Here is an 18,357-nt window from a genome sequence, read left to right as displayed (position 1 = left end):
ATGCTTTGCAATACTGACCTGTAATTGAATGACCGAAACATACGTACATTTTTTGTTCAAAATATCCCCATAAAATATGATATCACATTTAAGTTGCCTCGAAGATCAAATTTGCATAACCATGCGTAACTGTCGAACGCGCTGTGCAGTAACTGATTTATCAATACACTCTGATGATACACGATTAAACGTTCTGAAATACCATAACAAGACGAGGCATCCTCATGGAACCAAAACACGAAAATCCCCTTTTTCTTCAAGGATGAAGGATATAATGCGGATAGGTCTACGATTCTTTTTGCTTGTTTATAAAATGATAAATGGTGACTTTTCTAAATAGGAAAATAGTTTCACTTTTTTCTTCCTTGACCTTCCAGGAAAAGGCAAACTGAAAGTGCCCTGGTATACAGGATTATCTCTTAACTTATCTTCTTTTTTTTTAATTCTGTCTGTAGAATGATCAAAGTTTTCAAGATCATAAAGATTTTTATTCATGATGATAATGATTACAGGGCTACAACAATGGTTAATGCTGATATAGACAAAAATATTGTAATACAATTCAGTTTTAAGTTTAAATACTACTTTCAGCTGTGGTGAGATAGTTTTCAGGTCGTATGTAATCCCAAGCACTGTGCATAGGGTTATTGAAATCTATTAGATATGGACCCGCTGATTACGACGTCTGAAACTCTCTAACCCTAAAATCCTTGTACTTATTCAAGAAAGCTGTGAAAAGTACATGTATACTTCCTAAATATATATTCCGACAGCCGTGCATGATATGTGTATGAAACGCGATGTATACTGAAGCTCTCATTATTCATTTAAATTAAGTTACACAAAGTGTTCATTTCACTACGATTTAGCGTCAAAGAAAAAACAAAGTAGTAGGGCCTAATCAAAACAGATTCTTCTCCTTTACCCTATTTGGATGTTTTTTTTTTATTATTATTAATCTACATGCATAAAGCGCCGAAAGCTCCTCAAGCATTCGTTAAGATATATAGCTCTCCTGAATGATTATTCATGGCTTGGATTGTGTCTTTCGCTTGTTTTGGTCTTTACAAATACTGTATGCTTCATTTCATTTCATTTCATTTCAACTTTTGGTTTTTGCAACTCTGTCATAACAAATTGTTTGCATAGAACATAGGCCTACATTTGCAAAACAGTTTATATGATAAAAGTAAGGGTAGATTTTGATTTCGTTATACTACTATACTACTAACTATACTACTAATTCGAGGGCATGTATTAGCTTCAGCCTGCGCCAACTCGGGTTCCATAAACGAAGTTGCACCTCCAAACCTGTCTATCTAACATTGATGGCTGTCCCCAGTTCATTAATACTATCAAGGCCTGTGTCCTTCTTCAGCACACTGATGAAAGTGGCCCGACTTCTTCCTCTTGTTGCAATTCCCTGTTTGGGCTCCCAGAGTACGAGGGAATTGGCAGATAGCTCAGGGTATCGCGCACAGTGTCCCGCTAATCTCATCCTTCCCTCACGCACTTTGTCAGACACTTTTGGTTATGTACCATACAAATCATGATTTCTTCATACAATATCAATGATAATTTAATTCTCGTAAGTCTATGTCAAAGGAGATGTGTATTTTGATATTAGCTTTATGGTAAAGAAATCAATCTATGATCTCAAAGCATATAAAACCAAATGAAAAGAAGTCGCAGCAAATGCATTCACACAGATATTGCCTAAATCAGCTGTGAAATTTTGGAAATGTTTTCTTTCTTCGCTATGAGCGTCTGGTCGATATCTCTCCAACAGCTTTAAAAACTAGTACTGTATAATAAAGAGGCTTTGTACATGTTAGACAACTAAAAAGTGCAAAGATGTCTGGAATTATGCAAAAATCTTACTTTCTTTTGTATTCAATTATCAGACGCTTTTACCGTGTTTCATCCTCAAATAAGACCTGTGACGATGTATCTGTAAAGTTGCTCTTGTTATAACGTATAAGAAATCACTTTTACCACCTTGCACTTATTGACCGCTTCAAAGTCTAAGACACACACTCGCACAAAATATTAAATTAAAAATGTTAGATTTAACACCTGTGGTGTTAGATGGTGTTAAATCTAACACCGATCTTTTTGCAGTATGATTATTCTTTTCTCTAAGTTGATCATGTGATTAACTTCAAATACAAAAACTTTTGTACTACTGTATACCGGCTATTCACGCAAGGGTTGCATGTAATAATCTCCACAAATCATATTAATTTGGAGATATATAGTTTACAATACTTCTCAGTTATAAATGGAATGTTTGATATGGAGTTATCTAAAACAAATCATTCTTATCAGCTACCTGCGTCATTCGTAAGGTCACATGACCATCAACCAACCAATATGAAGTTATAGATTACGAGAGTTAATTTTATATTTGACTTCAGTAGATTATTGTGCCTGTCTAAAATACAAACGCTATAACGGGTCACTTTCAGAATAAATTCCGAAGCGTCAATGACAAACATTTTTTGCCTATACTCGATTACCTACTATAGATTTAAATATGAAGCACGTTGTATTTACACTGTAGAGATAAGTTTGATACATAATCGCAGCAATTCAAATATTCTGTCTTTATGATTTCATTTATCTTTCTATACTGTCCAGAGCTCTGCTCAGACAAGCCGTAATTACTGCCGGGCAAACATCTCACACGAGGACTTGCGTCAGGGAATCGCAAATAGAGCTACTCGAGTGGATTCTTCTGCGAGTCACACGTCATATTTTATGAATCAATGGCGTACCAACAGCTGGATGCTAGGCGATTTTTATCGACGATGATATGAATGCTTAGATAAACAGCGAGCACAGCGTGTGATCAGATTTTAAAAAGGGTTTATATGTAGACAGTTTTATAAACAAAGTAAACAATGAACCTGTTGAAAAAAAAAAGCAGGACAAAAGAAAGTGGAACAATCGGAATAATGGGTTCGCTGCCGAGTGAAACTATTTGAACTCGATTTTAATGGAAGAAGAATAGACGACTAGCGGGTGGACTGACACATTACAAAAAAAAAGCAAGTAAAAAGTTCTAATGGCAGAAATATATTGAAAAGTTGAATTGATAGAACAAAACAAAGAGATTTAGCAGATTAGATGAAATATGGAAATGATTACATTCTGTAAAGATAGATATGATAGATAGATAGAGAGAGAGTGTGTGTGTGTGTATGTGTGTGTGTGTGTGTGTGTGTGTGTGTGTGTGTGTGTGTGTGTGTATGTGTGTGTGTGCTATTACGAAATTACAGATAATATGATTTACTTCGACAGCCCGAAATGTACCTTACACGAAACCTTTATCAAAATCCATGAAAACATAAATGTAGGCCTAACTGATTTTTTTTTTCTTTTTATGGATAATTATGCTGTCACAGTATTGTAATGTTTAAAGCTTCACTCATATCGCTCTAAGATGCTCTGTGCAAAAATGGACTCATCAAAATAGTTTATGGCGAACAACAACGCTGGCATCATAACGTTTTCCAATATTCAGAGATTCTCGTCGTAGGATTTAAAAGTTCAACCTTAATTCTTTACATTGTTCTGTTGTTGTTATCTATTTAGAATAGTATTCAGTATCTATTCAGCAATATACCATGATATGTCGTGAGATCCTAATGTAACATCCAGCTAGTACTAAAGTATCATACATTTAACAATATGAATCAATTTTAAAACAGATTTATTTGAAAATAGTGCTTTCCACATTATCCTGGACAGTTATTATTGACAGTATGAAATGCTTAAAGGAGACCTCCGGATGATTTTCAGATTTTTTCATTTGAACAACTATAAATTAGTTATACTGAGGACAGAGTTTCAGAATTTGTGATAATTTGGATGAAGAATAAGAATACAGCTGTATTTTCAAAATTTAGAACAAATTGCAATGAACAAGGATGATGACATGGCAGAGTCACCATAAGAATGCATGAGTTGGGGCTCATGGAAACAGAACAAAAGAAGAAGGCATGCATAGATTATGCACAGGTGAACTCGCAAGCAAGCGGTATTGTAATGGAATTACACTGCTACATTTCTGAAATATGTGAACTTCCTATGTCATCATCCTTGTTCAGTGTAATTTGTTTGAGGTTTTTCAAAGCATTGTTTCTCTGCTAAAGAACCACAATAAATTCCACAAATCTGTACATAGAGTTGTCGATTTATGTACTACATGATTTGAAATTATGAAAATCGTCTGGAATGTCCCTTTTATGTGCTGAATGACGGACCATGCAATAACAAACAGTATTTTAAGAAACTTCAATAATTACTGTTTATCGCATTATGATAGAAGGGACATTATTTCGCGGGAAGAATTTCTTTTTAAATTCACACACAAAAAAGGTAAATAATGTAGTTGTGTAGATAGGTAGCATACATAATATTAAACACCAGCAATGTGATGCAATGTATGTTACATAATGGTGAAGGTCGAAGGTCGAAAGTCCGATTCCCGTGCACATATTGTAGCGCATTGTGCATGATTGCAGTGTGTTCTCGGCTACAGATACTGTCATGAATGACCTGCATGCGACTACAATGAATCAATGTAAAGGTGTTTGAATGTTACCAGTGGACTCCGAACCAAAGTACTGTCTGCATATCACCTACGTATGTTTGTATGCGAGCTTAAATTGCGAGATGATTTATGGAGAACATTGAGATTAAAATGTATAGAACAATAGGGGAATGACTTCGATCGCACATAATTCCTCATTATTCATCAAGAAGCAAGCGGCGAACTTTGGTATATGTGCGTCAGAGAAGGGCAAACATTTCCCAGCATAGGTATTATCAATTTCCACCGCAGGCAGCAAAGTTCATACTCATATTACTCTATGGGGTATAGTATAAAGGTCAATAGTGATGTTTACAAGCGGATATGACTGATCTTAAGAGAATGCCTAACGTGACCAGTTGAATGTTTGAAGCAACGTGAGTGTATTTGCACAAAAAAGTCTTAAAAGCTACACATGATAGCGTACACTCAGTTTAATGTACACACATACACAGAAAATAAAAGAATTACACTTAAAGAAACGTAAACATTATCATCCTCATATGTATACAATGTCTTTCCAAAGAATGCTAACCACACTAGTATTGTAGGCCCTATCTCCCTTCATGGGATAGATTTTACGTGAGTTTCTGGACTTTGGCGAGCTATTTCATTAGTCGCCTCCATTACAGAGTTTTGTGCCGTTATCCGACAGACCATTGGCTCTGACAGCCGTTTAGCATGAGACTCCGTGATATAAACCATTGACACTGGATCTGTTCGACTACATAGTCGCGTGAAGCAAGGTGCTTAGTGGCAGAAAGATCATTATCATAGAAATACAAAATACCTCTGTCACTAACATCAACATCTGTACAATGTTAGGACATCTTGTCTTGGTAAAACTTAAAGGGGGAAATCCAGTCCAAATATAAGTTAGTCTGATAAGAAAGAGTAAAATATTACGAGTTCAACGGTATAATTTTGATCAAAATCGGATGATAAAATGAAAGAAGTTATGACAATTTGAAGTTTCTCTATTTTTGTGGGAAACATACAGTTCTTGAACGGTCAATATGAATATGCAAATGGCTAAGTGAGCATGTCATCCCCTCACAACTCACCATATTATATAGTTGTACATAAGATTTTGAAATTTCCAGTTTTTCATTCAAATGCAATTGTATCCGACGCTCAAATCCCCGCATATCTTACTGATCCCTATTCTGAAGTTATTCAGTCAGGAATAACATATTGTTTCAGACTTCAATGACAGAAACATTGAATTTTTGTCATTTTCTTTGTACACGATCAATGGAAAATTGTGAGGGTTATGACATGGTAAGCTCACTCATCTGCATTATCATATCCACTGCATGTATACAAGAACTGTTTTGCGGAAATTAGCAAAACTTCAAAATGTCATAACTTCCATATTTTTCGTCTGATTTCACTCAAATTTTTACCATTGAACTTGTAGAATTGTATTCTTTTTTATCAGACTAACTTGTATTTGAACTGGATATGAGCCGACTCAGCAAGATGAAAATGTCTTGTCAAAACTTTGTATCCTACACTAGCACAGTCATGCTATATCCAATGTATAATAAAATCAACAACTTTTATACAGAAGGGTCGGGGTTTTTTTTTTATTTTTTGGGGGGTTTGTTTTGTTGTTGTTTGTTGGGTGTTTTGTTGTTGTTGTTGTTGTTGGTTTTTTTTTTTGCTTTCTCTCTCCAAAATAAGATACTGGGGTTCCCAGTTAACGAAAAAAAGGAGAAAAAAACAAATGAGATTAGAAAGAAGCTTTAATCAAATGTTTTTAACATTTAGAGATCTGAATGGTGAGTTATCAAAAGGAGGGAATGTTTTGCGATCTAAATGGCATAGTGGGGAATAGTTATCGCCCACTATTGTACACAGAATAAGAAAGAAAATGTTACGGGTTTGAAATACCAGTACCATTTTTGCAGCCTTATACTGCAAGCATGAAGTAATTTCTCAGTCATGTCATGCCGCTGTGACTTTTCATATGTGGTTGTGTTTTTATTTTTTTATTTTTTTCTGTCCTGTTTGTCCTGCAATGTCTGTCCTGTTTTGAATCATTCATGGCGTCGATTGTATAAGTTATCTACAGTATGCACGCTCTGCATTTTACTTAAGTGGACCTCTCATTTTTCTCCCCAGAGAATGGTTAATGTAACAAGTTTGGTTGAAACTACAGTCTAATTATACATGCTTTAAATTCGTTAATTACCTCTACTGTTATCGTGCAGTAAACCATTGTGTACTCAAGATCATTTACTATTTTCTCATATCATTTTCTGTTCTATGGAAGAAGAAAAACGTAAATAAATCTAATTGAACTGAATGGAATGGAATGGAATGGAATGTACTATGTCTACGATATACCTCCTGATTTATTCTGTGTTATGTTTTGTTATGGGAAAAAAGAATGAAAACAAATGAATTGAATTTCAATTTCAATTTCAGTTTTATTTTCGTTATTCTCGATGGAAAATACATAAAATATAACAAAATATGATAATACAGAATGTGCAGCTTGGATATACACAAAAAAAAATACAAACATACATAGCGGTCGATGTGTCAATTTCAATCAAAGTAAAAGAATGCTAAAGAGAAATACGATGGAACCTACTAAAAAGCAAAACTTGCTGAATTTGAATTTGAATGGAATTGAACTGAAATGAATTGAATTGAATTGAATTGAATTGAATTGAATTGAATTGCATTGAATCGAATTTAATTGTACTGAATTGAATTGGGGAAAATGAATTACTACGGTCACATCAGATTACGGTTTCTCTTCAAAAGCTAGCCGTGTATATAGCGCCGAACAGAGCCAGGAAGCGTGCCGTGGTGGACGGCTTCGGCGAAGTGGAGCAGACCGTGCCACACGAGTAGACTGTGAAGAACCGTGCCAGAAGCGAGAGTCATAACTATCTTGATGGAGAGAGTTCTGGCGCCGACTGTTCTGTTTACGAGGCCCCGTCCATTTCCAGCCTAAGTGCTCACGATGACAGTCTCATGCGTTCAATCATCTCTCTCATTTACTGGCAAAGAAATTTACTGTAATATTTATCTTATTTACAAGTTTTGTATGTATGTGTATTGCACAATGCTATTGCTTTATGCTTATCCACTTATTTAATGTTTTGTTATCTTATTAATCACTGCGCTTGTCATTCTTTGAATCTTTGAAATTTGTGTTGAATTTGAATTTGCTTGAATGCAGAAACGAACCAAACCAAACCAAAGCAAGCCAAAACGCAAGAGACGTGTCGCATTGAGTTTGTATATCGATTTACACTGCTGAAAATATCACATTCATTCAAATAGGCTATGACGTCTGGTTAAAGCAATGCATTTACAAACTTAATAATATTACGTTGCCCGTCTCTATTCATCCTAACTAACTCATGAACATGTTACTTGACTATGAGAGCATCTCGCTGTGAATACTATAATCGTGCAATTCGTCAGCAAAATAATGTTGATTGTGAACTAATGATTAATGATGAAACGCAGATTCTTTCTCACATCTAATAGATAAGTCAGAAAGTCGTCCTGTAAACTACCAGAAAAACTATCAAAGCATATAGTTATGGAATCTCTTATATTTCCCTTCAATATCATCTATCAACTGATATCTAAATTACTAAGTTAACACGACATGCTATTTGAAAATTGTCCCTCTTTTGCTGATGAACGCTATAGCATGAGCGAAGCGTGTCACAAAGGTAAGAGACACGCCTTTTCTCTCAAACGAGCATACCAAACCAATGTTTAACAATGAACTGATTACTGATATATAATTATCTGAACATTATGATTCGTAACTATACATGAGATGAATTGTTAAAAAGTCTCCATAATATCACGACAAAGTCACTACATCTCACCACCATTGAAAAAAAATATGTATAAAACAGCAAAATAATGCAGGAGACCGCGATCGAATGGTATAACATAGAAACAAATATAATACAATGTAGAGAAACAGAACAGAGATTTAGATAATAGACTTTAACCATCATGTTAACCATCAAATTAATAGGAGAGTAAGTGAATATATATTTTCACACTTAAATACATTATATTCATGAATACATCGATAATATACACATTGAAGAATACTTTTTGCGGCAAAGACGTGTGTCCACAAAAAAAAAATCATTTAGTTAGAGAAAAAGAAGGGTTGTGTGAACTCTAATTATGCACCTGTGAAAACTTCTTCCATCATGATTGCTGGATATTGAAACCCTAGAATATTTTGCTTGCTTGTTTACTTGCTTGCTTTTTGTCTTTAAGTATGCACGGGGTGATCTTCAGTATCTGTAGACCACATACAAGCATGTATGGACACTTAACAGCTCTTCTATGCAGCAGCCAGCAAACAAACACACGCACTTTCAAAAGTGAATAAGAACTAGATAAATGTTACTTCTTTAGACTGATACTTTGTGAGTGGTACTTGAGAATCGCAACTCTCAGGTACTAAAGATCCTCTTGATACTATATTTTAAATTACATAGGTGCCAATCTTTGATTTCGATGTAACCATTGCCTATAGGAAAATAAAGAGATACGCCCCATACCTCTTTGTGCTTGGGACCACGCGTTGTAGTCATGTTACCATTCAGCAAACATAGCTCCACGCTTATCAAGCGCGATGTGGCCAGAAAATGATCACATACCGTTAATGTTGTGTCTCCAGAGCTATACATATACACAGAGTGGGAGTTTCGTAGAATTTTTAACCCGATGCAAGCAATCAAAAACCTCAGCAAACTGATACAGCATGAGAGGCAACGAACAGGTCGAAAACAGGTTTTTGTCGATTCGTAGAGATAACATTACTTGATGGCGAAGTGTACGTGGGACGTCCCATGACGCATCAGAGGTCAAACAACCATCCCAGTTCGCATCTGTGACCAAAATTCATGTAATGCATGTACGTCTTCTTTTTCGAGAAAGTACATCTAACTTACCCAGTTTTCCTCAGTGAACCAAGTCGGTCTGTCAATTTGTATGATGTGTGTGTCTGTGTATTTGACATTCATTCTATGATACCCCAAAACAGTGCTAGTTATAGAATGAAAATATAGTGTGTGTGTGTGGGGGGGGGGGGTGAGTGTATGTATGTTTAACATCTACTATAAATATTGCTTGGATGAAAAACTGGTTAAACAGGTGGCTCGGCGATCTCTGAGTAAATTGTGGACAGACTGAAATATATGTGTTCAGCATAAAGTGAAAGAAGGTTATGTACATCACAAGTGACATAGTACCTTGTAGCTCTAAAGACTCGTCACACAAATTTCAGTCAATCGATCACTTTTTGGCCGTTTGATCAGGAGATGACCGAGACGACATTTAAAGAGTTCTGTGGCCCGTTGCATAAAACTTACCGTTGAATTTCAATGGTAACTACCGTCAAAATTAGGCGTCACAGCCTATCAGCATCAAGGATTATAAAATTTACCGCTAATTTGAAGACTTACCGCTAGAAAGGAGCGGTAAGTCCAACGGTAAAGGTTTTATGCAACAGGGCCCTGATATGTATGTGCTCTCTTGTATATCACCATCTCATAACGCCCTTGACTTAATAGGACACAAGCCTGTTGCCGATGGTTAAAGGAGTCAGGAAGACGTAAGATATGTACATCAAAATGAACCACTGTCAAGAAGAAGAGAATTTGTTCTCCCTCCAAATCCTTGCATCAAAAGGCCGTGTCACGCCTTTCCGGGCAAGCCTTGCGTGCGACTTGCGAAGAACAATTCTTACTACCCGGAGATCCCCGCAGATGACCCGCACGTGACAGTACCTAGCACATATCTCGCCCGGAGGTGCGCACTCAAATCTGGGGGGCATTTCATGAAGAAACTTGATAAAATATCTGACAAGTCAATCATATCCGACAAGTTTTGAGAAATTCTTTCGTCTGATTGGCTGATTTCTCTGAACTTGTCGGATATAATTGACTTGTCGGACATTTTATCCGACAAGTTCCTTCATGAAATGCCCCCCCCCCCCTGTTTACCCGCAACCATGTTTAGGCCCTGTCACACCTTTCCCGGCAAGCTACGCGGGCTTGTTGCGTGTGGGGATTTTCCAGCATACCGGACATATTTCTGAGGGCGGACAAGGATTTAGGAGAGTCAGTGCATGTGTCTTACCTGCTGGACGCGTTCTACTTTTCAAGTTCTACTTGCGGGTATATTGTGTGACCTGTGTGCCAGGCGCGTGGGGCTGACAACTCAGTGAAGGAATTCCTCTGAAGGAATGGCAGAAGTCCCACAGAATGTCATTATCTTGGCCTCATACGAGGACTGCAAAGTACCTGCATGGGAGTTGCCTGCCAGGTGCTGCCGCTGAGGCCTCCTACTGGTGTTCTGCGGGGACCTCTGCGAGCAATCCCCGCGACTCACCGGGAAAAAGTTTTGGTCATGCTCAAAACTTGGCTGCTGGTAAATCGGACTTGCGTGTGCACCTCCGAGCAACTACGGGCGAGATACGCGCTAGGTACTGTCGGGTGCGGACCAATTGCGAAGAGCTCCGGGTAGCAAATTTGTTTCCCCCGCAAGTCAACCCTCAAAATTTCCCTAGATACAGTATGACAAGGCCTTGAGCATGCTCAAAACTTGTTCCGAGTGAGTCTTGGGGGTTCGCTCGCAGAGGTACACTCAGAACACTAGTGGGAGATCCTTACCGGCAGCACCTCGCAGGCAACTCCAACGCAGGTACTTCGCAGTACCCATAAGTCGCTCGTAACAGAAAACGGATCGGTTTCAAAGCTCTCACGCAGGTCACACGGAATACACGCAAGTAGAAGGTAAGTAGCACACGTCTAGCAGGTAAGACACAAGTGCGAAACTCGCAAACATTCTTGTTCGCCCGCGGAAAAATTCTCCTACGTGCTGGAAAATCCCTATTCGCAACAAGCCCGCTAGCTTGTCCGGAAAGGTGTGACACGGCCTTTACCATCTTCTCATTCAGTCTACGCTGAACACGCCAGATTATAGACCACAATCATGTACAAATATAAATGACAATGACTGTGATATTCATTATGATCTACAATGTAATTTGAATTGCGCTATTACATTATACTATACATAGTCAAGATAAGCTCATAAATCATGTGAATTTCATTAATTGTCGTCTGTCTGCAAAAAGTCATTTGAGATTCTGCCGAATTATACAAAAACAACAACCCACAAACAAACACAAACGAGTGTTCAGCAGGGAGTCTGAAAAGCATCAACTGATAATGCGCATGCAGCAGTATCCAAAATCAAGAAACATGAAAAAATTTCATCAGTTTTAAGAAGCTATATACACTGGTTTCGAGTCAAAAGTCGTATTCGGTTTACTAGAAGATGGATGTTTCTATAAAATAAATGTCCTACATTTATCTAAGAGAGCTATGATCCAAATCTACACACCAGAGAGGAACTTCCATTCAAAAAGCAAAGATTTATTTGTCATTCCGAACAGAAGAACCAAATTTTTATGGAGAACGAACATTTGCGTATAACGCCTTTACCCTATGTGATAATCTGCCCCAGAATTTAAAACAAATCACTGATATTAATAGATTCATGTCTGCTTCGAAAACGCATCTTTTTTTTTTATTACAGCATAAGCTTGGTACCATCATTGTAATTGAAATTGTATGTTTTTGTATAATCTTTCAATTTTTGAGCGCATATTTCTAGGTACATATGCACTCTATGTGTTATGCGCTATATAAGCACTGTTGATTATTATCATCATGTCAAATATTTTGTGTGCTGTTATTTTGGAGCTCACTGTCACATCGATGCACATTGTTACTAATCAGTAACATGGTTCTAACTATACCTGATAACAATCCGAAGATATATTGCCAGATTACCTGAATCATCGTGGTGTCAACATCCGTGCTATTTATACAACAGCCTTTGTTTTGATATCTTCCAACAGTAAAAACACCATCAGTTTTCATTTGTAATGCCCGAAGAAACATAAACAAAATACAGTGTTAGGAGAAAGTAATTTGTGGTACGATGCAACGATAAAGAAGCTGCTACTGAATGGGCTCAGTCTATTATCGGCTCTATCCTGTGGTTACTACTGTATGCAAAGTTGAGGGGAAAATAACCCAGACACAAGTGGAAACAGAAGGCACACCTGTATGCGTGAGCTACACTGCCATGCAAGTTGTAATGTACAATTTATTTTAGTATATCACATTTTTCTTTCGTCAAATTCACCTCTTCCGTCACTACTGTATAACTTTTAATGATGATTCATGCGACTGATTGATATAAGACATTCTTATATCAGACATAGTTGTGTCATACACAATTATATATATGTATCGCATTTTTTTAAATAGCAATGCAGAATTGCTCTGAATGCAAAGATGTGTTTCTCTAAGTTTAATGAACATCTTTCATGGTCAAAACACATTGGACAGTATTTGCCTAAAGTAATTTAAACGAAAATTAGACAATAACCTATAATTGTCAAATCTAAATCTAAAAGTGCAAGTTTAAAAAAAAAGCAGAAACAAAGTATTTTCGAAAATGTTCAAAAAACTGCTACAGATAAGCAGCTAAACACATGTTTATATCAACTAGAAGATAATGATAATAACAATATTATCTGGGAAAAATCTACGATCATGCAGGGCGCCAAAACACATCCTTAGTATACCGTCATTATAGTGATTTGATACATCAAATATAACAAAGAAAAATGACACAAAATATCCAGCTAGGATCCATAATTAATTATCGTAAACATCCAGAACATGGTAGTCAATCTATGAAAGTTTGAATTTAAGTATGAATGCTAAAGAAATATGATGGAATCCACTTAAATGCAAGCTTGTTGAGCGTAGGTCCCAGTAGGCCTAATGAACCGAGTGTGAAGATCAAGATAACGAACACGGATGCAACATAGGACTAAAATATAGAAAACAAAAAGAAAAGACAAAAGTACTAGCGGGTGTAGCATAAATTCTGCTCAAGTATAGCTTAGGAGAACAAATACACCACGTGACGGATTGACAGTTATTATAGCAGTGCTGACAGTTTAGTGTAATATTGTGATTTGTAATAATACAATGATTAGATAGAGTGACTATGTTTATCCCCCCAAAAAGGAACAAATGATGACTTGTTGCAATGGGACCATCACTGGATAAAAGAGCCGTTGTGGCTCAGTGGTTAAGACCAAAGGCTGTCAATCACGATGTCACCGGTTCGAATCCCCTTGCTGCGGTGGTTGTGTCCCTAAACATGGTACTTCCTCCTCATTGCCTAGTCTTAGCGACAAAGTTGAAAAAAGGGAAAAAAACTTATACATTCAAATCAAGTTAATTCTGAACACTGTCCAACTTTCCACACTCACTTCTGTGATGATGTTTTTAAAAAAAATGGCTGAAAACTACACCCAAGTGTTCTTTTGTAGTAGTTATTGTTGTTATTGTTGTTGGTTTTGCTGTCTGAAAATTATACTGTCCCTATTTCAATTTTGAACACTGTCCAATTTTCCAGACTGAGCTCTATTATGATTTTAAAAATGGCTAAAATCTAACCCAAGCGTGTTTTGTTGTTGCTGTTTGAAAATCATGTTGTCCCTATCAAGATAGTTTGATTTGACTTCGTTTTTTTTACATTTCATTTTCAATAAAGAATATAAGTGCACAAAATATTTGACACAAAAAGGCAATTTACACATTCTACATAGTTGCGACCAAAAGCGATCATGATTATAAATCGTTTACTTAACAAATTATTCCAATCTTTAATATATGTGGGGAATGTTGAGCATGGCTATAGTCACTTGCACGATCTGTCTCGTTTTTGAAACTTGTTATAATTGTTATTTTCAGGGCCTTCATACTTCACGTTGCTTTATTGCTCTAGCACTGGCAGTATATATTACCTGTATCATTTTTTATACATCTCACTTGGTTAAACGAGTCAATGAATGACATAAACCTTTTGTCAAAATGAAACTAGTACATTGTATATGGACGGCCATCATATCTCCTACATATCTAATTTAAAAGATAGAACAAGAAAAAACAAAACAAAACAAATCAGTCCTACTTGCAAACTGTAATAGCAAGTCGTGATAAATATGGAGTAGATTGAACATGTAGACCTACTACCTCAAGACCAAGTCTTAAAATGCTCACAAACACCAATTCCTCGATAGATGCTATTTGACGACGACATGGCATTGAAGTGGTTAGTGTGTCACTATTGCCTCCAAAAGTAAAGCAGAATTAGCTATATACAGTACTTTCAACGCTCGAGCATTGATCAGTATTAACTCATTGTTCTCTACATGACTGTGTATGTGTGTGTGAGTGTGTGAGTATGTGAAAGGTATAGAAAATATGGCATAGGATTAAATCAGTGCAAGGGAGGAGCAGGTAAAGAAGGGGGTAGGAAGAAAGGAATAAAGTTTACAGGGAGGAGAGCTTAAAGAGAGGAATTGATAATAGATTAGGAAGGAAGAGATTCTCAATTTGATTTGTGATATTGATTCTAATATTGTTCAATTTTGTTTACTGCTTACATCGTTACCGGAAAAGGAATGTTTCACTCGGCTGTTCATTACAATGAATAATATTTGTAGCCACCCTTCTGATAGCTTAATGATTAAAAGTTGTTGAGTAGTGTTGTAGTGTTGGTAGGAGAAGTGAAGTCGGGGTTTTAATAAACATTTCATTCTATTGTATTTTCAAAGTAGTTTTTTTTTTTTCATGTAAGAAATGTTATGTTTTGTATATCTATTTTGTACATGTAAACATCCAAGTGGTATGTTTATCAATGAGTGAAATGAAAAAGATAAGAAAAAACCAGAATAGCACCCAAGTACATTATAGTAGGCTAATGCAGAAGTATTTGAATGCAATATAATTTGTTGTTGTTGTTTTTTTCTCTGACACAAATATTTACCTATTAGGGTCAAAATATCCCTGTATAGTTTTTGCCCATGAACGATAACCTATTTAAAAGCAACAAGTATTGTCGAATCAGCCGAAATTTTGAAATGAAAAAAAAAAAAACCAACAACAACAACAACAACAATAACACAAAGACTTGTTGGAAAAGCAGGCCGATTGAGCCAAAATAACCTTAGCAACGGATGCTTCATTCAATACAGATATACAACATGAGATTAACTTGCTTACGTTGGAGTGAAAAGAAAAATGCATTCATATCAATATGAATGAATAATGCGTTCTTTTTAAGCCAACGCAACTAGAACATACCTCCCGCCATCACAGTGCAACTCCGCTTTTAAGTAATCTTTCCACGACACTTGTTATAGTCAGTTGGAGCTGGCTCTGTGATTTAGACGATAAATGTTGAGAAAACCATTTTCTCCCCTTGTCTGAAGCTCAAAGAAAGTCTAGGCAACGAAAGTAGAGAATTGTCGTGGTCGAGCGTGAACGTCCTGAGCCATGGTCCGATCGAAACGGGAAGGACTACTCTCTTACAAGGCAGGAAGTGATTGTGACATAAATCACTGCATTAAGTAATGATCAAACATATCCGAATATGTCCAGATTGAGGTTCAACGCTGCATTTCAGGTTTCTACCACAGCCTGGGCTCTTCTGTAGAAATGTAGAAGAATGATAATGCTGATCGTGTGCGGTAGGATCCCACCTCCCTGATTTTAGGTATCAAGTGTTCTTGAAATGCGTTCTTGTAATGCATCTGTGGTTTCCTGCATGCTTTAGATTTCCACTTAACGCATATTTAGTTTTACACAGAGAGCAAATTACTCAGTCGGAGACATATTTCCTCATGTCAAGAGAAAATGAGAGCTCCGTCTGTTTTGATAAACAGAATATATGAAGAGTTTGTTTGCAAAAACCGATAAGTCCATTTTTGAAGATTTTGAAGTATGGTCTTTGTCATAAAGTACAAAATAATACCTTTTAAATGATATATTGGTCACTACACATACAGGTATATTTTTGAAGTTATGGTCAAAAGAAGCAAAAATTTTCTTATTATTCTCTTTATTTTTCTTGACCTTTAATGGCAAATATCTCCATTTGACAAATATGGACTTATCGGTTTTTGCAAACAAACTCTTCATATATTACTGTCTTCTGAAAATAAACGAACGCCTCTCACAGATTTATTCATTTCATTCAAATGCTTAGTTATATTTTATTGAACCAATATTCTAATTATTTCCTAGGCGTCTGCCTGGCAAACCAAATTCACAGCAAGTCCATTTTGATCAATGAACATCAGGTAGAGCTCAATTTATTTTTCGATTATATCTTCGAATTCTATTTATTAAAAAAAAAACTGGTAAGGATGTTCTTTTGAAATGTCTTCTCTAAAATATGTACTTCTGGCTGGCCCAATCCTCGTTTTATTCATTTATTATCGTTAGTTTTTTTTTTTTCTATACTGTCACCTTTAAAGTTCAAAGTTCAAACTTTTTGCATTTTCTTTTCAGCAGAATGTACAGATTAATGATTGAAATTTGGCATGCATTTTTATGATACAGGCAAGCAGGAAGCAAAAATAACAGTATTTCATGCTCCATGTTTAAAACAAAGTGAAACATACACAGACACACTTATATATCATGCGGAAAAAAAATAACCATGCAGCCTCTTTCTCTCTCTGGGAGGAAGAAGTGGAAACAGGTGCCGTACTAACTTATCCACTACAGAATTACAATCATCAAAAGCTACCCTAAAAGTAAAATCAGTCGTATCATTGTGCGCTAACTTCAAAATGTGTAAAGGTTGTTGTGCAAAGTCAAAGTTCTCTTATGAGTCGAGAAGGTTTCTTCATTAATTTTCTCTCAAATTAGTGCAAGGACATAGTGATGGAGAAACGACGATCCACCTAAAAAAAAGACGACCCACAATGACATCAATGAAACTTGTCTCTCGTAGGAGATTGCTACATACAAGTGTATTCCTGGCATGACTCCTCACGAGTATTTTATGAATGAGTTTCAGCTCATAGCCCCCCACCCCCGTCTCGCTCTCTTTATATCTTTTCTATCTCATTCTCCAGTCCTAACTCCGTTCTATTTGAATACGATTATAAGGCTACTATCTTTGCCTCTTCCGGCCAGACCGGACTTTGCCCGGAATGTCCTCCTTGTCAGCTGGCAGGTTTAACTACAGCTCGTTGAACAAAGTCGGTAGATAAATATTACCATTGTATGCAATGGAACCGACGTTGACATTAAAGACACAATGCAGGACAAATAATGAGTGCGACTGGCTGGCAAGTGCTTTGATCCGTTTTCCCACCGTGGAGATTGGAAATATATATTCCCCTACATCTTTTATCACCAAAAATTATAGCGCTGCTCTTTAGTTTCTCATACTTTGATGGCATTTCTTAACCATTAGGAGAGCTAAGGGCTGTACCATGTTTTTTTTTTTCTTTGTCTTTGTACAATTTACTTTCAGAACAAACAGAAAGACAAATTGACTACATCGCCTTCAAGCCGCTCTTCTATAAAGAACGGATAAAGATACAATGTATTCTCTTACACCGTGTTATGTAATATCATAATGATGTTACGTATTATTATATCATGACGATTGTTACCGATATAATGTTTCATTGATAATTATCTAGCACATCATATCACATTATATCATATCATATCACATCATATCATATCATATCATATCATATCATATCATATCATATCATATCATATCATATCATATCATATCATATCATATCATATCATATCATATATCATATCGTATATCATATCATAATTATCATA

Source organism: Diadema antillarum, unplaced genomic scaffold (genome assembly GCF_040938485.1).
Source record: "Diadema antillarum isolate AM-2024a unplaced genomic scaffold, OU_Dant_1.0 seq00000119_RagTag, whole genome shotgun sequence".
Classification (NCBI taxonomy): Eukaryota; Metazoa; Echinodermata; class Echinoidea; order Diadematoida; family Diadematidae; genus Diadema; species Diadema antillarum.
The sequence above is the reverse complement of the archived record's forward strand: the minus strand, read 5'-3'. Positions refer to the sequence as shown.